Genomic DNA, 12,411 nt, shown 5'->3' on the forward strand with positions numbered 1-12,411 from the left:
CTCACCTCCCATGCTGCCATTATAAATTGGCCCACGTCAGGTGTGTTTTCTTGTGTAGCACTCCCTGAAAATCCAATCGACTTTAGGCGCTCCAAATTTCCTTCAGGTAATGGAACTGGCCAAGTGAGAGTTTATGATTGTTCCTGCATCACAGAGTAATACAATGTTTTTATTGAACGCTTTCTGCTTTTTGGCACTCAATGTACAGCCCTTGAAAGAACTCAGGCAGGAGTCTGTCTTGCCATGATTTCCACTTGTGACCTTTGGCCCCCATCCTCATCAGGCCCGGCTCCAGGAATTTTTATTTGGGTGGGCCAAGGGTGCATTTGGGTGGGCCACTGGGGCTCGATTTGTCACATATATTTCTCGGCAGGCCTGATTCAGGGCCCTCCTTTATCTCTTCTTAGTCTTGCAAGGCCCAGTAAAACGCACTCTTTTCCAAATCTCTTTCTAAATATTATCACTCTCAAAAAGTGTTTTTTCCATGTAATGTTCCTTTGATGGGAAGAGGAGGTTTCTAAGGTGGGAGGATCAGGCAAGTGACACTTCTCAGGCTCCCTCTGTGCGAGCCTTCAGGGAGAATCCCTCTTCATTAATACCTCCACCTGACCCCAGACTCTGTAACATACTCCCTTATTGGCTTGAATATCCACTACTCCTCTCCAGTGCACCTTATCTCACAGCTGACCTTGGGCTCCAGCCCAATATCAGGCACCATCAGGCTCCACTATCATTTTGCCCGGTAAAAACATTAGAAAAATCACCTTCAAACTTAAAACATTGAATATAGCAGTAAATATAATTAGCACGCACTTTAAGGTATGTTCCACAGTAGCCCTTATGACCCGACTGCTAATTAAACTAAAACAGAAAGGCCATGACAGGGCCGGCTTTAGCGCTGATGCGAAAGTCTTATTTGGCGCCGCACCATTAACCTCTTTCTCCGTAAATACCTTTACTACCACCTTCCAACAGTGCCCCTCATCCCTCCATTACCCCCCCTATTGACCTCCTCCTTGGATTTCCTCACTGCCTCATGCCACAAGTGCCCCTCATATCCCCATAGCCCCTCCCCTTCATGACCTCCTCCTCGAAGACCAGTACCCCTTATCTCTGTAGCCCCTCCCCCTCATGACCTCCTCGTCCGACTCCCTCACTACCACCCTCCACCAGTGCCCCTCATCTCTCCCTAGCTTCCCCCACCCCATGACCTCTTCCTCTGATTCCCTCACTATCATCCTCCACCAGAGCCCCTCATCACTCCATAGCCCCTCCCACTACATCCTCATCGGATTCCCTCACTGCCACCCTCCAACAGTGCCCCTTATCTTTACGTAGCCCCTCTCTCATGCATTTCATTTGTTGTATAGCGCTACTCATATCAGTGTAGTGTGTGTCAGTACTTTACATCACACACACATTATACAGAGACAATGAAGCATACAAGTATGTAAATCAGCCTATAGGTAATGTTACATAAGCAAATGAGGATTACAAGGTGTATGAATCACATGTCATCCATACTGGTGGCCAGTAAATTTTAAAAGGGTTTGGTATTGGGAAACACAACCTTAGGATTTAAAGAGTATTCCATGGGGGTCAGATTTACTGATAAAAATGTATATCTGCCCAAACATACTCATTTTAGCAACATTAGAATAATGAAAGACTGAGGAAGTTTCAACTATATCACAAAACAAAAATAGCGAAGTTCTAACTATACCATTCATGTTTGTAGGCAGCTCTTCGATGACAGTTTATAGGTCACTGTCCTATGATACGATTGTAACTTCTGAACTCCAAGTAACACCAGGATTTCTGTGACAAAGGCAGTAACCCACTGAGCTATCCACATAAAATACGGTTCGTCTGCATTTAAAAACTACTAACAGACAAATGATTGCTCTCCAGCAGGATCATTAATCACCAGCGTTATCTGGGCATTTTGTATCGTTTTATTGTTGTCCTGCATATTGATAACAATTGTTTAAATAAAGCACACACGAAGTATCTGTCCTTTTTAATTGAGGACTACACATACCATAATGCAAAACAAATGTATGAAATATTCACAGGTTTAGTTGGGAAACTTGAGAAGCGTGTAGCGCTTTAAGAAAGGTGTGGAACTTCAATGCGTTAGCATGTCCCGTTTGCAACTCCTGTGATCTTGCGTCACTGTCAAGTGGTCGCAGTCGTGACATTTTAGCTACCAGCACTGTTCATGCTTTATGTTTTGAGTCCATACGTGCAGTGTTAAATGTGAAACTACAAGTCCTAGAATGCACAATGGTGTTAGTTAACAACTGTTACTAGTTACTAGTGTTACACCCAGCATGGAAAACTTGACACTACAATTTTGGCAAAATGACACCAGTGGATGGCTGAGTGAAGAGACCCTTTGCTGCTGACAAATGTGGTGGTCTCAAGTTTATTTATTTTAAGAGTTTTATACAGCGCTGGCCAGACCCGAGGGTATCGTAGCGCTTTACAACATACGTGTCAGGAAATCACACAGTAATGCAGTAGTATTTATTAAGTATTCATTCAGAAGCAGCAATAACATTTTAATCAATGACTGAGGTAACAGTTACGGGATTTTTTTTCCGATTCTGCTGTGTTTTTTCAAGCGCTTCCATCACATTTCAATATTGTAATGTATGTTAAGGGGCTGGTTAACTGCACCAGTTCTGCGGTGGGTTCTGACGAAGACAGAAGTACATTACTTTTGTTTCCACATGCATGCATGAAACATACATATTTTCAGAAGTATGAGGAACTAGAATCCATTTGTGTCCTTTAGGTAGCAGCAAGTAACTTCCCGATGTTGTTTTGAAATCCTGTGGTGAGCGGTTGCTTTAAAAGATGGTGAAGGCACAAAGTTTTGGGTGTGACAAGAAGGTTTCATTTAGTAGATCACAGATTCTAGGCAGGTGTGTAGCTGCACAGGCTGTTGGAGAGGTACTTAGGGGCCATGCCATGGGCTACCTTAAATGCAGGTGCAATTAACGCCTACCACCCAAGCCAGTTTTTATGGCTTTAGGGGCTTTGACCTGTCTTAATTGTCACACTAGTAGCAGTTTGATGGTTAATAGTTTTATAGGTACTGTCATTGGCAGCACTGGTAGTGGCAATGGGGTGTGCTAGGTACAGTAGCCTCCTGACGAGGGTCCTTGCACTTGTTTTTATACAAGTTAAGCACTGGCGTGGGAGTCGGTAGGTTGTTAGAGAAGAGATGGGTGTGATGACTAAATTAGTTGTTCCTATTTCTTGAGAAGTAGGGAAGTAGAGACACTGGGGATGGTTGGAGAAAACAGAGGGGTCATCAGTAGGGCTTTAAGTGGGCCGGGTCTTGAGGGGTCTGAGCACCGGAAGTTTTTTTAAGGGGGGCTCGAAACGGGTCTCTATCGGGCTCTGTTTTGAGCCCTGTGACCCTAAGGAGGTAGGTCCTTATCAGTGATTGAGGCTGGACCGTATGATTATAGAAGACAACAAAATGCCCCAACCACAATTATTTTCAATCAACTTCAAGGGATGGAAAAATATGCATTCAATCCAAACCAGGCAAATTCATTTATTGCCATTTACTTTATAATTTATCAACAATTTTTCAGTTTTAATAGCAGAAAACAAACACTGTACATTCAATATTTAGACACTTTTTATACAAAAATCACAAAAAATTATGAATCGGATGAACCAACATCAAAACATACTACAGAAAATGCAAAAAATTATATCAAAAACACAAATACATATATTGACAACAATAAATGAGTATTCTAATGTGCGTGGAACTTTGCCAAATAAATGACAGACAATACGAATCACTGGACTGTTAGGTCCTAGTTATTATTACTACTCAGATTGTGTTCCATCAAACACTATTGCCGACGCGTTTCGAGGCCAGGACCAATGTCCCTGGTCTCTCATCAGGGCTTTAATTCTTTATATCAGGTGTGGGTCATGTGGCGGGGGCGTCGTGTTCTTAAAGAATCTGAGACACCGAGGAATTTATTTACAACGACTTGCGTTGGGGGGCGCTGGATAGTGAATAGTTAAATTTACTATTCCAACTCCAGTCCCTGTGGATAGTAGGGAAGGTTTTGGATAGTAAATTAAACTATTCCCTATCCCCTATCCTACAGCGCCCCCGTTGTAAAAGTTGCGTGGTAAAGGTAGTGCGTGGTAAAAGTTGCGTTGTAAACGCTGTTTACCCATAGAGAGACACTTGATCCAAGTCCCTATACGTCATACATATGGATTTTCATATCAGCCGTCCACCCGCAAAGCTCACCTGGAAGCTCACTGCGGCCATGGCAGACATAGAAACTGCACTTCCAGAGGGTAGGAGGTTCAGGCACCTCTGTTGGGCAGTTTGGTTCAACACATGGGTTTCCTTGTTTTCACTGCACCAAAATTTACGGTGGAGGGCAGACAGTGACAGGATGCTTACTTGTTTGGTGTCCAAAGCTTAGACAGATGACTGTTATTTGTTCTTGTGAGCCTTGGACTAGCACTGCCTCCCCTTGTGCATCTCTCCCACAGATAAACCCTACATCTGCACCATTTTAAGGAGCAGAACATCTAGGACATACAAAGAGCACTCATTAAACACAAACCCCAGCTACATGTGCAAAACATGGCTCAAACCTATAGAGGTTGCCAAGCATTTGCCACCTCAACATAACACCCAACTCCTGTTAAACTCTTACTGTGTGCTATATCAGCTGAACAAGCTAGACACAGTTCCTGCCAACATCATGCATTGGGACACGGCTCATGCAGTCGCCTAAGCATTTGCCACCTCAACGCTACATCCAGTTAAAGCTACTGTCACACATCACGGTACAACAACAGTACTCATGAGACCAGGTTTCCGACTGCAGAAACCATCAGTCAATGTAAGTCAGAAGCCTTCCCTCGGGGGGTCATTCCAAGGTATATTTTTCATGTTTGAGACTGTGTCACTGAAAGCCTGGTGGTTCCCAACAGAAAACAAAAGAAATGATCCCCAGTTGCTGGGAGAAAATTCCCAGTATGTCAAAGCCATTTGTAATATACTCTTTAAAAAAACGCTCTGCTGAGAAGGTGTAGTAAACATGGTGCCCATTTGGCAAGGGTAATGGCAGCTCCACTTACAGCACAAACATTTCTGCCTGCCTGGTGGGGCTCCCAGGTGTGGCAGGCTCGATTCTACCAGGGGAGAGGTGCCTAACCTCGCTGGCATGGCGGTCTGGTGGGCCACCTGCCAAACTCTAAATGAGTACCATACTCTAATACAACGAATCTTGGGTGTACCAACATGTATAGAGAACTTTGCATCATGAAAACGTTAATACTAATGTAAGAGTAAATGATGCATAGTATGTAATAGTGTGTTTTCAATAAAGTAATATTTATGAGATAAAGCACTGGCTGGACAATGACTTATTGAGTGTGGTTGTCAAGTACTAGCAAACTGGGGATACTAGCCCACACCACCTCCCGAATCGGCCTTGCACTGCTCTGCTTCATTAGCCGAACAGTCAAGTGCTACAATCGGGTACTTGGTTCCCAGCACAGAGAATGTTGCAGACTTATTTCTTGTAAAGGACTAACATCCTTTTCAAGTCGTAGCTCTCTTCCTTAGAAGGATGAAGTTAGAAAGCAGGTGTAACAACCGCAGATAAAGATTTTAAAAGTCCGGACTGGACAGACATCATCTGGAGAGACTGCCTTTCAGGCGGTAAGCAAGGAAGATATCTCCTCTTCCTTAATCCTTGGGAGAACTAGGATACGAGGGATGAAGGCTTGTAATGATTCTGCATGGGACAGGATGAAATAAGATGGAAAATACAGTCATGAATGACCTCGATCTCTTAGATAAAGGAGGCCAAAGTTTCACAAGCATCTTAGGAGGGGGAATAGTCATTTTCATACAAGGCAAACTGCTGAAATTTGAGACTGCCCTTGAGGAGTTGGAGGCTTACAATTGAAATTAAAATGGTAGCAATAAGATGCAATATCCAATGCCTGAGTTGTTGACATTTATTTTGCACTTTCATAGGCAGGCGTAAGTATTTTTAAGTGTCTACTGTACTTGCAATTGCAAAGACTCCATCGAAACACATACAGACACACAGCCGAAGTTCAAGAACCTGTAGGTTGTAGTTTACTTATTTGCAGTTCTTAGACCACTGCTCAAGCAAGCCCAGAGCACACAGAGATTGTCCCATCCTCCTGGTGCAGTTCGGAGATTCAGTCTCAAGCACATCACAGCCTAAGATAAATGAAAACACTGGCCACTTTATTTTAGCTAAGACAATTTCCTTCTTGCCCTCATTACTACACTAGGGCTTTCAAGTACATCTTTATTCCTGGCATTAGAAATACATTTTACTGCTTTTGTTGTTTTACACCGTGTGCGTTATCCATGCTTGCAATATATTGTGTGCACAATGAGGGTTGAATTGTTTTTTCGGTTGGTGAGATTTGTAGAATGTTTTGTGGGTTAGCTGGTTTGCAAAGTCTGTTGAAGTTATGTGGTTTGCTGAGTAAGTTAGAGCTGCAGTGTGTGTCGAATGTATGTGGTTTGCTGAGTAAATTAGGGCTGCAGTGTGTCTCGAATGTATGTGGTTTGCTGAGTAAATTAGGGCTGCAGTGTGTCTCGAATGTATGTGGTGTGCCGAGTAAGTTAGAGCTGCAGTCTGTGTCGATTGTATGTGATTTGCTGCGTAAATTAGGGCTGCAGTGTGTCTCTAATGTATGTGGTTTGCTGAGTAAATTAGGGCTGCAGTGTGTCTCAAATGTATGTGGTTTACTGAGTAAATTAGGGCTGCAGTGTGTCTCGAATGTATGTGGTTTGCTGAGTAAATTAGGGCTGCAGTGTGTGTCGAATGTGTGTGGTTTTCTGAGTAAATTAGGGCTGCAGTGCATGTCGAATGTATGTGGTTTGCTGAGTAAGTTAGGGCTGCAGTGTGTCTCGAATGTATGTGGTTTACTGAGTAGGTTAGGGCTGCAGTGTGTGTCGAATGTATGTGGTTTACTGAGTAAGTTAGGGCTGAAGTGTGTGTTGAATGTATGTGGTTTACTGAGTAAGTTAGGGCTGCAGTGTGTGTCGAATGTATGTGGTTTACTGAGTAGGTTAGGGGTTTACTGAGTAGGTTAGGGCTGCAGTGTGTGTCGAATGTATGTGGTTTACTGAGTAGGCTAGGGGTTTACTGAGTATGTTAGGGCTGCAGTGTGTGTTGAATGTATGTGGTTTACTGAGTGAGTTAGGGCTGCAGTGTGTGTCGAATGTGTGTGTTTTGCTGAGTAAATTAGGGCTGCAGTGTGTGTCGAATATATGCGGTTTGCTGAGTAAGTTAGGGCTGAAGTGTGTGTCGAATGTATGTGGTTTACTGAGTAAGTTAGGGCTGTAGTGTGTGTCGAATGTATGTGGTTTGCTGAGTAAATTAGGGCTGCAGTGTGTGTCGAATGTATGTGGTTTGCTGAGCAAGTTAGGGCTGCAGTGTGTGTCCAATGTATGTGGTTTGCTGAGTAAGTTAGGGCTGCAGTGTGTGTTGAATGTATGTGGTTTACTGAGTAGGTTAGGGCTGCAGTGTGTGTCGAATGTATGTGGTTTATGAGTAAGTTAGGGCTGCAGTGTGTGTCGAATGTATGTGGTTTACTGAGTAGGTTAGGGCTGCAGTGTTTGTCGAATGTATGTGGTTTACTGAGGAAGTTAGGGCTGAAGTGTGTGTCGAATGTGTGTGGTTTGCTGAGTAAATTAGGGCTGCAGTGTGTGTCGAATGTATGTGGTTTGCTGAGTAAGTTAGGGCTGCAGTGTGTGTCGAATGTATGTGGTTTACTGAGTAGGTTAGGGCTGCAGTGTGTGTCGAATGTATGTGGTTTACTGAGTAAGTTAGGGCTGAAGTGTTTGTCGAATGTATGTGGTTTACTGAGTAAGTTAGGGCTGCAGTGTGTGTCGAATGTATGTGGTTTATTGAGTAGGTTAGGGGTTTACTGAGTAGGTTAGGGCTGCAGTGTGTGTCGCATGTATGTGGTTTACTGAGTGAGTTAGGGCTGCAGTGTGTGTCGAAGGTGTGTGGTTTACTGAGTAGGTTAGGGCTGCAGTGTGTGTTGAAGGTGTGTGGTTTACTGAGAAAGTTAGGGCTTTAGTGTGTGCGGAGTGTATGGTTTACTGAGTGAGTTAGGGCTGCAGTGTGTGTCGAAGGTGTGTGGTTTACTGAGTGAGTTAGGGCTTCAGTGTGTGTTGAAGGTGTGTGGTTTATTGAGTAGGTTAGGGCTGCAGTATATGTTGAAGGTGTGGGGTTTACTGAGAAAGTTAGGGCTGTAGTGTGTGCGGAATCTATGTGGTTTACTGAGTGAGTTAGGGCTGCAGTGTGTGTCGAAGGTGTGTGGTTTATTGAGTAGGTTAGGGCTGCAGTATATGTTGAAGGTGTGTGGTTTACTGAGAAAGTTAGGGCTGTAGTGTGTGCGGAATCTATGTGGTTTACTGAGTGAGTTAGGGCTGCAGTGTGTGTCGAAGGTGTGTGGCTTACTGAGTAAGTTAGGGCTGCAGTGTGTGTCAGGTGTCACAGCAGAGTGGGCAGTGGTCAGTGGATTTGGAGAGAATCAGAGGTCAGCAAGGTTGACATGTTTATCAGGCCAGGATGGTTTGCAGTGACTGCTAGGAGTCAGTGAGCTTACAGAGAGCCCCCTTTTTGGTCACAGGCTGCTCTGAAGACAGGCACGCCTAGAAAACAGGGAGCCCGCCCTCAGCAGCAACAGAATCTGCCATCATTGTCCCCAGCAGGCCCTTCCCCTGCTGTTGTTTAATCAGCAATATTGCAGAGACGAACGGCAGTAGCATCAAAACACTCTACTTTGTGTGTCACTACACTGTCCGAACACCGTTATCTTACTGGGACATGTGGTATGGTAACAGTTATGTATTACACTGGTGGCCCAAGGAGCTAATGTGCCCACTCCAAGGATCTGTGTTTGCTCTCCTATACCCACATGTTCACTTGTTTGATTCCACATGAGTTTACATAGCTTTTCATCCTTCTAAGGTCGATAAAATGAGTACCATTGAACAGAGGATCTTTGAACATTCAATAGCACAACCAAACTCTGGGGGTTGTACTTGCAGTCTACTAATATGGGTGCTATGTTTGTAGGTAATAGAAATGAAAACTCTCAGAAATGTCCATCTACAAACAGTGGTGCTGTGTTCTGCTAAACAGGCAGAGCACAACAAAAGACAGGACCACAGGGACAGCACGGCTATACAAATATCCAATCCACCACTGGCCTGAAACCCCCATCGTATGGCCATGCAGTCTATAATAACTGCTGACTGGCACCACTGGCGGACTCAGCAGCTATGACCTGTCTGCTGGAAGCAGGCGTGGCGACCAGCTGACAACCTACACCCCTGCATTTAATTTGGCCTAATTTCTGACACTGTGGAGTGGGTCAGCTATAAAAATAAATTGCATCCACTTCAAAGATCCCCTCTCCCAGAAACCTCTGAAGGCAACATTGGAGATGATAGATCATTGCAGGATTCCTGTATCCTGGCACCTTTTGGAGAAGGCATGTAAGGTGGCAGGGCTGTACTTTTAGAAGACCAGGTGGTGGAGTACAGAATGAGATAGATAGAGTGAGGGCGATAGATAGAGTGGGGGCGATAGATAGATAGATAGATAGATAGATAGATAGATAGATAGATAGATAGATAGATAGATAGATAGATAGATAGATAGAGTGAGGGCGATAGATAGATAGATAGATAGATAGATAGATAGATAGATAGATAGATAGATAGATAGATAGATAGATAGATAGATAGATAGAGGGCGATAGATAGATAGATAGGTAGAGTGAGGGTGATAGATAGATAAACTGAGGGCGATAGATAGATAGAGTGAGGGAGATAGATAGATAGATAGATAGATAGATAGATAGATAGATAGATAGATAGATAGATAGATAGATAGATAGATAAATAGACAGATAGATAGAGTGAGGGAGATAGATAGATTGATAGATAGATAGATAGATAGATAGATAGATAGATAGATAGATAGATAGATAGATAGATAGATAGATAGATAGATAGAGTGAGGGCGATAGATAGATTGATAGATAGATAGATAGATAGATAGATAGATAGATAGATAGATAGAAAGCTATATAGAGTGAGGGTGATAGATAGATGGATAGATAGATAGATAGAGTGAGGGCGATAGATAGATAGATAGAGTGAGGGCGATAGATAGATAGATAGATAGACAGACAGATAGATAGATAGATAGATAGATAGATAGATAGATAGATAGATAGATAGATAGATAGATAGATAGATAGATAGATAGATAGATAGATAGATAGATAGATAAAGTGAGGGCGATAGATAGATAGAGTGAGGGCGATAGATAGAGTGAGGGTGATAGATAGAGTGAGGGCGATAGATAGATAGATAGATAGAGTGAGGCAGATAGATAGATATATTGATAGATAGAGAGTGAGGGCGATAGATAGAGTGAGGCCAATAGATAGATAGAGTGAGGGCAATAGATAGATAGATAGAGTAAGGGCGATAGATAGAGAGAGTGAAGGTGATAGATGTGTGTGGTTGTGTGTGTGTGGTTGTGTGCGTGTGTGGTTGTGTGTGTGTGGCTGTGCGTGTGGTTGTATGTGTATGGCTGTGTGTGTGTGTGGTTGTATGTGGGGTTGTGTGTGTGGTTGTGTGTGATTGTGTGTGTGAACAGGGAGGTAGAGAAGGAGGTGGGGTGGAAATGAACAGCAGATCAGTACAGGAGAAGAGAACAGGGAGTTAGAGAAGGAGGCAGGGTGGAAGAGAGCAGCAGATCCGCACGAGAGAAGAGAAGAGAACAGGAAGTTAGAGAAGGAGGTGGGTGGAAGAGAGGAACAGATCAGCACAGCAGAAGAGAACAGGGAGGTAAAAAGGAGGCAGGGTGTTAGAGCACAGCAGATCGACACAGGAGAAGAGAACAGGGAGTTAGAGAAAGAGGCGGGTGGGAGAGAACAGCAGATTAGCACAGGAGAAGAAAACAGGGAGTTAAAGAAGGAGGCGGGGTGGAAGAGAGCAGCAGATCTGCACAGGTGAAGAGAAGAGAACAGGGATTTAAAAAAGAGAGGAGCAGATCAGCACAGCAGAAGAGAACAGGGAGTTAAAGAAGGAGGTGGGGTGGAAGAGAGCAGCAGATTAGCATAGGAAAAGAGAACAGGGAGATAGAGAAGGAGGCGAGGTGGAAGAGAGCAGCAGATCAGCAGAAGAGAACAGGGAGTTAAAGAAGGAGGTGGGGTGGAAGAGAGCAGCAGATCATCAGAGAGAGAAAAGAAGAGAACAGGGAGTTAGAGAAGGAGGTGGGTGGAAGAGAGCAGCAGATCAGCACAGCAGAAGAGAACAGGGAGTTAAAGAAGAAGGCGGGTGGAAGACAACAGCATATCGGCAAAGGAGAAGAGAACAGGGAGTTAGAGAAGGAGGCAGGGTGGAAGAGAGCAGCAGATCAGCAGGAGAGAAGAGACGAGAACAGGGAGTTAGATAAGGAGGTGGGTGGAAGAGAGGAACAGATCAGCACAGCAGAAGAGAACAGGGAGTTAAAGAAGGAGGTGGGGTGGAAGAGAGCAGCAGATCAGCAGAAGTTAACAGGGAGTCAAAGAAGTAGGCGGGGTGGAAGAGAGGAACAGATCAGCACAGGATAAGAGAAGAGAACTGGGAGTATATAAGGAGGTGGGTGGAAGAGAGGAACAGATCAGCACAGCAGAAGAGAACAGGGAGTTAAAGAAGGAGGTGGGGTGGAAGAGAGCAGCAGATCAGCAGAAGTTAACAGGGAGTTAAAGAAGGAGGCGGGTGGAAGAGAGCAACAGATCAGCACAGGAGAAGAGAAGAGAACAGGGAGGTAGAGAAGGAGGTGGGGTGGAAGAGAACAGCAGATCAGCACGAGAGAAGAGAACAGGTAGTTAAAGAAGGAGGTGGGTGGATGAGAGCAGCAGATCAGCACATGAGCAGAGAACAGGGAGTTAAAGAAGGAGGTGAATGGGTGGATGTCTATCTGGCTTGATAACTAGGATGATCTGAATGGAGAGGCAGGCGGTGAAAGGGCAGGTTGCAGAGATCTGGCGTTCAGGGTTTTTAAATATCATTGTGTATACAACAAAGGGGGACAGAATGGGGACGATATTTAAAGGGGTCCAGTGTACCTGTCCTAACAACATGTAACCAAGGAGTTGTACAAAGTTCCCCTGGGAAGCATCTTATAAAAGGGGGGGAACTAAGAAACCTCACACAACTAATAGGCTAGATGACTTGTTTCATTTAGCCCTTGTGGCGTTGTATCATCATCGGCTTCCTGCTCCTGTGTCAAGCTGGCCCTGCAATGCCTGACGGGTAACAACAAGTGTTACACTTTTGTGGAG

The sequence above is a fragment of the Lissotriton helveticus genome, chromosome 2_1 (assembly GCF_964261635.1).
Source record: "Lissotriton helveticus chromosome 2_1, aLisHel1.1, whole genome shotgun sequence".
Taxonomy (NCBI): Eukaryota; Metazoa; Chordata; class Amphibia; order Caudata; family Salamandridae; genus Lissotriton; species Lissotriton helveticus.